The 6,076-nt window shown below is 41.0% G+C and overlaps 1 protein-coding gene across 1 annotated transcript in view; it reads right to left on the reverse strand.

The window, feature by feature from the left end:
• The window catches only part of tenm3 (teneurin transmembrane protein 3), a 351,094-nt gene that overhangs the window by 264,829 nt on the left and 80,189 nt on the right, over positions 1-6,076 (reverse strand). The window contains exon 2 of the mRNA XM_013914582.1: positions 4,680-4,754. The gene's annotated coding sequence lies outside the window, so the exon portion shown is untranslated. The remainder of the gene's footprint in view (positions 1-4,679; positions 4,755-6,076) is intronic.

Genomic DNA, 6,076 nt, shown 5'->3' on the forward strand with positions numbered 1-6,076 from the left:
TAAACAGAAATAACAGTAATCCCTGTGTGTTCAGTGTCCAGTTTAAGGTCAGCCTGATACAGATGGACGAATGGAAAGGCATCACTTCTTTTTCTTAAAATGGGCTCAAATCAATGCTGGACTGTCAGAAAAATGTCAAAACTTTACATTTAGAAACTTCTTTCTGGAATTTTTGACCACTACTCCAGACGTGCGTTTGTGAAGTCAGCCATGGATGTTGGATGAGAGGTCTCTGTTGTAATTCAGCCCAAAGGTGTTCCATCGGGTTAAGGTCAGGGCTCTGTGGGGTCAAGGTCACATTCTTCCACACTAAAATCGCTCATCCATGTCTTTAGGGACCGCACTTTGTTCACTGATGTGAAGTCATGTTGGAAGCGGAAGGGCCATCTACATTAAGCTGGGAGCGTTAATTTTTCAGCATGCCTAGACACTGTGGAGTCAATTTAAGAGTTCCTTTCAAATGAACTAAGGGGGCCAACTCCTGCAAAACAAGCCCACATCATAATCCCCCATCAGCAAACTTTACTTGGCACAATGCAGTAAGACAAGTACCATTCTCCTGGCAACTGCCAAACCAAGGCTCATCCGAGCAACACGTATCCACTGCTCCAGAGTCCAGTGGCAGCATCTCCAGCTGCTCCGTCATTATGACCCACTCCATGAAGCTCTCTATGCACTGTTCTCGAGCTGATGTGAAGCTACTGTGCACCCGATGCGACTCTGATCCGCTGACCTCGCTCTGTGATTTTACGTGGCCTACCACTTTGGGGCTGAGTTGCTGATGTTTCCAATCGGTTCCACGTTTGTTATGATGCCATCAACGGCGGACTGGAATATTTAGCAGCCAGGAAGTTTCATGCCTGGACTTGTTGCACATCCTGGAAGTCTCTGAGCTCCTCACAGCAGCCCAGTCTTTCACAATATTTGTTATGCAATCTGCATAACCTAGGTGCTTGGTCTTACCTGTGGCCATGGTGGCAATGATTTGGATGGGTGAGTGAATACTTTTTATAGATATTTTGAAGCTACCAATAGAAAAGTAAAATTTAACAACAAAGTTTTTACAAAATTGCTTTTGGTATGGCGCCATCTGTAAAGCTACCTGGACCTGCCACTAATTAGTCTTTTATTTATCAAGATAAAAATGTCATTGAGATTAAAAATCTCATCTCTCTGTGTTCTGTCTCTCTGTCTGCTTTCCCTGTCTTGTTTTTAATGAATACATTTGTCGTCCCGTCAATGTTTTTTGCCCTCTTCATGTTCTCATGTTGCTCTCTCTGTGTTTTGTCCCTTTGTCTCCCCAGTCCGTCTGCTTATCCTCAGTCCCAGTGTTGAGCTCAGTCTAAAGTCTGATTCTGAGCTCCAGTGTATATTACTTCCTGTTTTATTTTGATAATCTTGTGTGTATTATGTTCAGTGTTGCTTCCCGGTGTCTCGTCAGTCAGCTTCTGTGTAGCTGTGTCCACACTGCTCTAGTCTCCCTCTGTGTAAATAATCTGTGTCTTCCTGTCTTCTCTGTTGCGTTGTCCCCTCTTGCTTTGCTTCCAGAGTCTTCTGTGAGTTTCATGGGCACCCTGTAGTTTTCCAGTTGTTTGCTCCTAGTTTTCTTCTTTTCTTGATTTTTTTTAATTATTTAGTTTCAGTACAGCAATAAAGCTGCCTCTTTTAATCTATTCTTTTCTCTGAATGCTGCAGTTGGGTCCCACACTGCCTGCCTCAGAGTGCTACATGATAATTAGGGCCGAGAAGCACAAAGGAGCTGAATAGCTCTGACTTTTCAGTGTCTATATTTGTTTAATCCAACCTCATGCTAATTGTTAAGCGTTAGCATAAACAGTTATATAATTTGATTAACTGACTCTTAAATTCACATTTAAAAAAGAAATTTCAAGAGGATTCACGACTAAAAAGACACAATAAAGAGAACCAACTGCTCTAAAAATGTGAACTGAGCATGCTAAAGGTCATTGCTTCCCACAAGCGTCTGTTTAGCAATATTATCTGAAATCTGAGTGGCTGGTGGATACAGTACCTAATACCAAAACAAATACCCTGAGCAGTTGGAGTGAGGGATGGGAGGTAGCTTGAAGGTGTAGTGTAGGCAGGGAGAGAGGGAAGGTCAGTGTTAACAAAGACTCCATTGTTTCCAAATTCCTTCACTCCTTCATTCCCTTCGTGCAGCCGCCAACTTCCACATTTCCTTTCCTGCTATTTTCCCATCCTCGTGTGTTTATCACTGTCTCGTCCCTCTAGCTCTCAGCTAGCCACAGCTCGAAGGGTCGGCTGTCCTGCGCCGTGGAAATGTTTGCTTTCCTGAATGAATTTATAACATGTATGTGTCGGGGTGGCTCTGCTGAACATGAAAAGACTGTAGTTGAGGAACGATGAAACAGCCTGTCAAGTTTAACGGACAAAAACATTTCCTGACCAAACTTAGTCAAAAGCTGCTGAAAACAACATACATTTAGACTGTATTGTATACTATTAGATTTAACATCACTGGAATAAGCACCAGGTTCATAGAGCTCATTATAGAGAAACAGAGACAGACATGACAACATCATTTGGTGAAAGAGCGCAGAACAAATGGGCTAAAACTACAGAATTAGGTTCATCACAGAGAAGGAGAAGACATAAACAAGGAGGACAGACAAAGTCACCGGGGTGTAGTTGGAGTCCAAGAGCTGGTGAAGGTGAAAGAAATAATATTTTAAAAATTAATTAATTGACTACTACTACTAATAATAACTAAATAAACAATCTGTATATAAGTCACAGTGAATTTCTTATTTGGTAACATTGTTAATATGCATAGAAACCTAAACATGACAAATATATTTCTATATATATACACAAATACACACTACAGATGAAAAGGTTGGCTTTATTGTCTTGTCCCTGTGTGTCATCGCAGTGATGCTGCCGTGACGTAAATGTTAGCTTGTCAGTCCACATGTCAGTAGGGTTTTCTCATTCGTTTTGTCCCAGTGAGGACTGTTATTTCACCTCTGAGCCCTCAGCCTTCACTCTGAACCACAGGACTCCCACGCAGGGACTTCAGTACTCTTTAAGTGACACAATACAATGTCTTTCATAGTACCTTTATTTATAAAAGCTAAGGAAAAAGAACACAGAGCTAGTTACATAAACACAAAGTGAGATAATTCATGGGTGTCATATACATAAATATTCACAACTGAACCAGTTTGCTACATGACACATACTTGGTATAGTTTCCTGTTTACATAATAAACGTGTAGACCAGTATGAAGGTGCTGGGGAAGGCTCTAATTTTGTGTCATTAAAAGTGTAATATACTGATGTCATTAAATGACAGTTCTGTGGCGAAGAAGTGCCCTTTTACTGACAACACTGGGACAAACAGAGAGGAGACGTGCACTTGATGTCTGACAGTAATCAGACCTAACACTGATGTCACAGCAGCACCGATCACTGTATTTATGCTGCTGTATTTGTCAGCTAGTGTTCTGTATTTTCTGTTACTGTAACAGTGCTAAGGGCTAAGTCTGCAAACATGCATGTTAAAAAAATCGAATTAGGGCATACTGCAAACACAAATACTACTAGCCACATTAACTAGTTAATGATGCTAGTTAGCTAGTTAGCTAAAACCATTACACTCCTGTTTTTGCTGCTCAGCCTAAAGAAGAACGAGAGATTTCTAGTGTCTGTTTATTTCCTCAATATGACAGTGCTAACGTACAAAAATAAAGCTATGAAGGACCTTACTGTGGCTCCATTTGTGGCTGTGAATCCAGCATGGTGGACAGAGGACAGTGGGGACTCGTTAGCTTTAGCATGGGAATCTAGAACTGGTTTATGTAGTAAAAGTAAAAGTCGCATTTTTTGGAACTGTTAGTCTGCTTGCCGATCCTGCTTATCGGTTCCACTTGCAGTTACCCTACAATGAGCTGATTGTGGCATGCGGAGGTGGAGAATAATGGCGCAGCCTTCAGCTTGGATATAAACGCTAAGCTAGCAAAGAACCCAGAGCGATATTAAAACTGAGTGAATGCTGCTTTGTGTGCAGGTCAAATGATTGGAATCCAGTGTTGCTGTTTCCGATCCCACATTTGCCATGTAAGAGGAAGACAGCTAAACCCTCAATCTAACCCCTTCCTTTTCCCCATAACTAACTCACTCACACACTCCCTCAGTCTAAAGCACCTTGAGCCTGGGTGTGCAGTGACATACAGAAAGGAGAGGCAGAGACACCCACACTCAGACAGAGACTGCTGTCCTTCAGCGGAAACAGCTTTTCCTCAAGAGCTGCCTTCAAAAAACACTTGACGAGAACAGAAATTGGCAATTCATTTATTTACTTGTTCATTTATTTTCACCCTTGTTCTCTCCCTGCTCATTTTTTTATTGATCGCAATCACTTGTTCCTTGCACGTGTTCAAATTGCAGAGTGGCTTTTTGTCTTTCTTCCCGCCTCAACTGCAGGAAGAATGGCCTAATCAAGGCAAATTGGTGATAATCTACTTGTGAGATTAAGCAGGAAACAGAAAGAACGACTTCAGCAAAAAATTAACACAAAAACAGAAAGCAACGAAACTTAAGCAGGAAAAAACGCAACACAAACAGACAACGCAAAACAGTTAGAAATGCATGAGACACAGGTGGAGAGGCAGATAAAGGATATGAATGGAACCTACCGACTTGTTGTGTGGTCTAGTGGTTGGTTGGTACCGGTCTGTTGGAGTCCTGTTGTACCGTCTGTGGTTCCAAGACTAAGGGCAGAAAGACACACATGCATTACATGCTAAACGTTCCTGTTGTCTGTAATTCGTGGATGGCAGACGAAGTGCCAACAGACACATCAGCCAATCAAAAGCACCAACTGTGACTGCGCCAACACTGCCTCTAACTAATCACATCGTGTGTTACTTGTGAAGCACACACAATATATTTAGTTTGATGAGTAATCACAATCAGATAGTTGTGTTTTTACTTTACTGAACTTTGGCATTACTGTTATTGTGAAGATTGTTGTTGTAAAGTCAAACTATATGAAAAGTGTTGAAATGATTTTAAATGAACCTGCAGAACAAAATTCTTCACATGTTTTTGTTTCACCCAAACAACAACATTTCTCTCTTTTGGTTCTACCTGTGCACCACCACCTAACTTTGAAATAAAACATTCAATATATAATTCAATACAGACTTTGAACTGTAAACACAAGGCCAGATGTTTACTCTGATTTGATTTGAGTGGTTCATGGAATAACACAACTTGTAAATTGCTGATATGAATAACTTGGGCTTTTTACATGTACAATATTTGACTACAGTGTATTTTTAGCTACCTAGGTGGCTCATTTGCTTTCTCTTGACATCGCTTTCTGTAGAGACGTTACACATTTTGAAGTCAAAGGCAGAAGTGAAATAAACGTGAGAGCAGAGGTCAAATGTGACAGGATATTTGGAAGGTGGAGGTAATGCTAATCTGAACGGTCTGTCAAAACAGACTGTTAACATCACCCCACCCGCACAAAGTCTCCACTATGACAATGTTACTTGAGCTCTTCTATTGAACTTCTTGTTTCTATGTTTTGTGTTTGCCAGGACTCCTGAACCTGTTGTTTCTTTTTCAGCCAGCTTCTGTTAAACCAGTGCATTTTTACAAACATTTATTTTTGTTTATTCACCGAGCTGTGTGTCTGCTGTGCTGCATCAAGATCCTCTTTCTTGACCTATTATGATATAATATAAAGCACCTTGAGGCGACTGGTGTTGTCATTTGGGGCTGTATAAATAAAATTGAACTCCCCATAACAGTACGGAGCAACCAACCCCCGAAGAAAGCAAGGCTCTTTATGAGCTATGTCATCCTCAGCCTAATTTACAGTCAGCGCCTCAGTGGACCTCACTCTGTTCACTTGGCCAGTCTATCTCTATCTAACATAGTCTGTCTCATAATGTTTCCAGAGCAGGTCATTCTGTTCTCGAGTCAGTTTCAGGGTCTCAGTCATGAATTCATGTTTAGAATATGAATTAAGAGATAAAACAATGCCATATATAAACAATGCTACTTCTGCAATCAGATGTTT

This window comes from Pundamilia nyererei, unplaced genomic scaffold (genome assembly GCF_000239375.1).
Source record: "Pundamilia nyererei isolate P.nyererei 1_Seehausen unplaced genomic scaffold, PunNye1.0 scaffold00207, whole genome shotgun sequence".
Lineage (NCBI taxonomy): Eukaryota > Metazoa > Chordata > Actinopteri > Cichliformes > Cichlidae > Pundamilia > Pundamilia nyererei.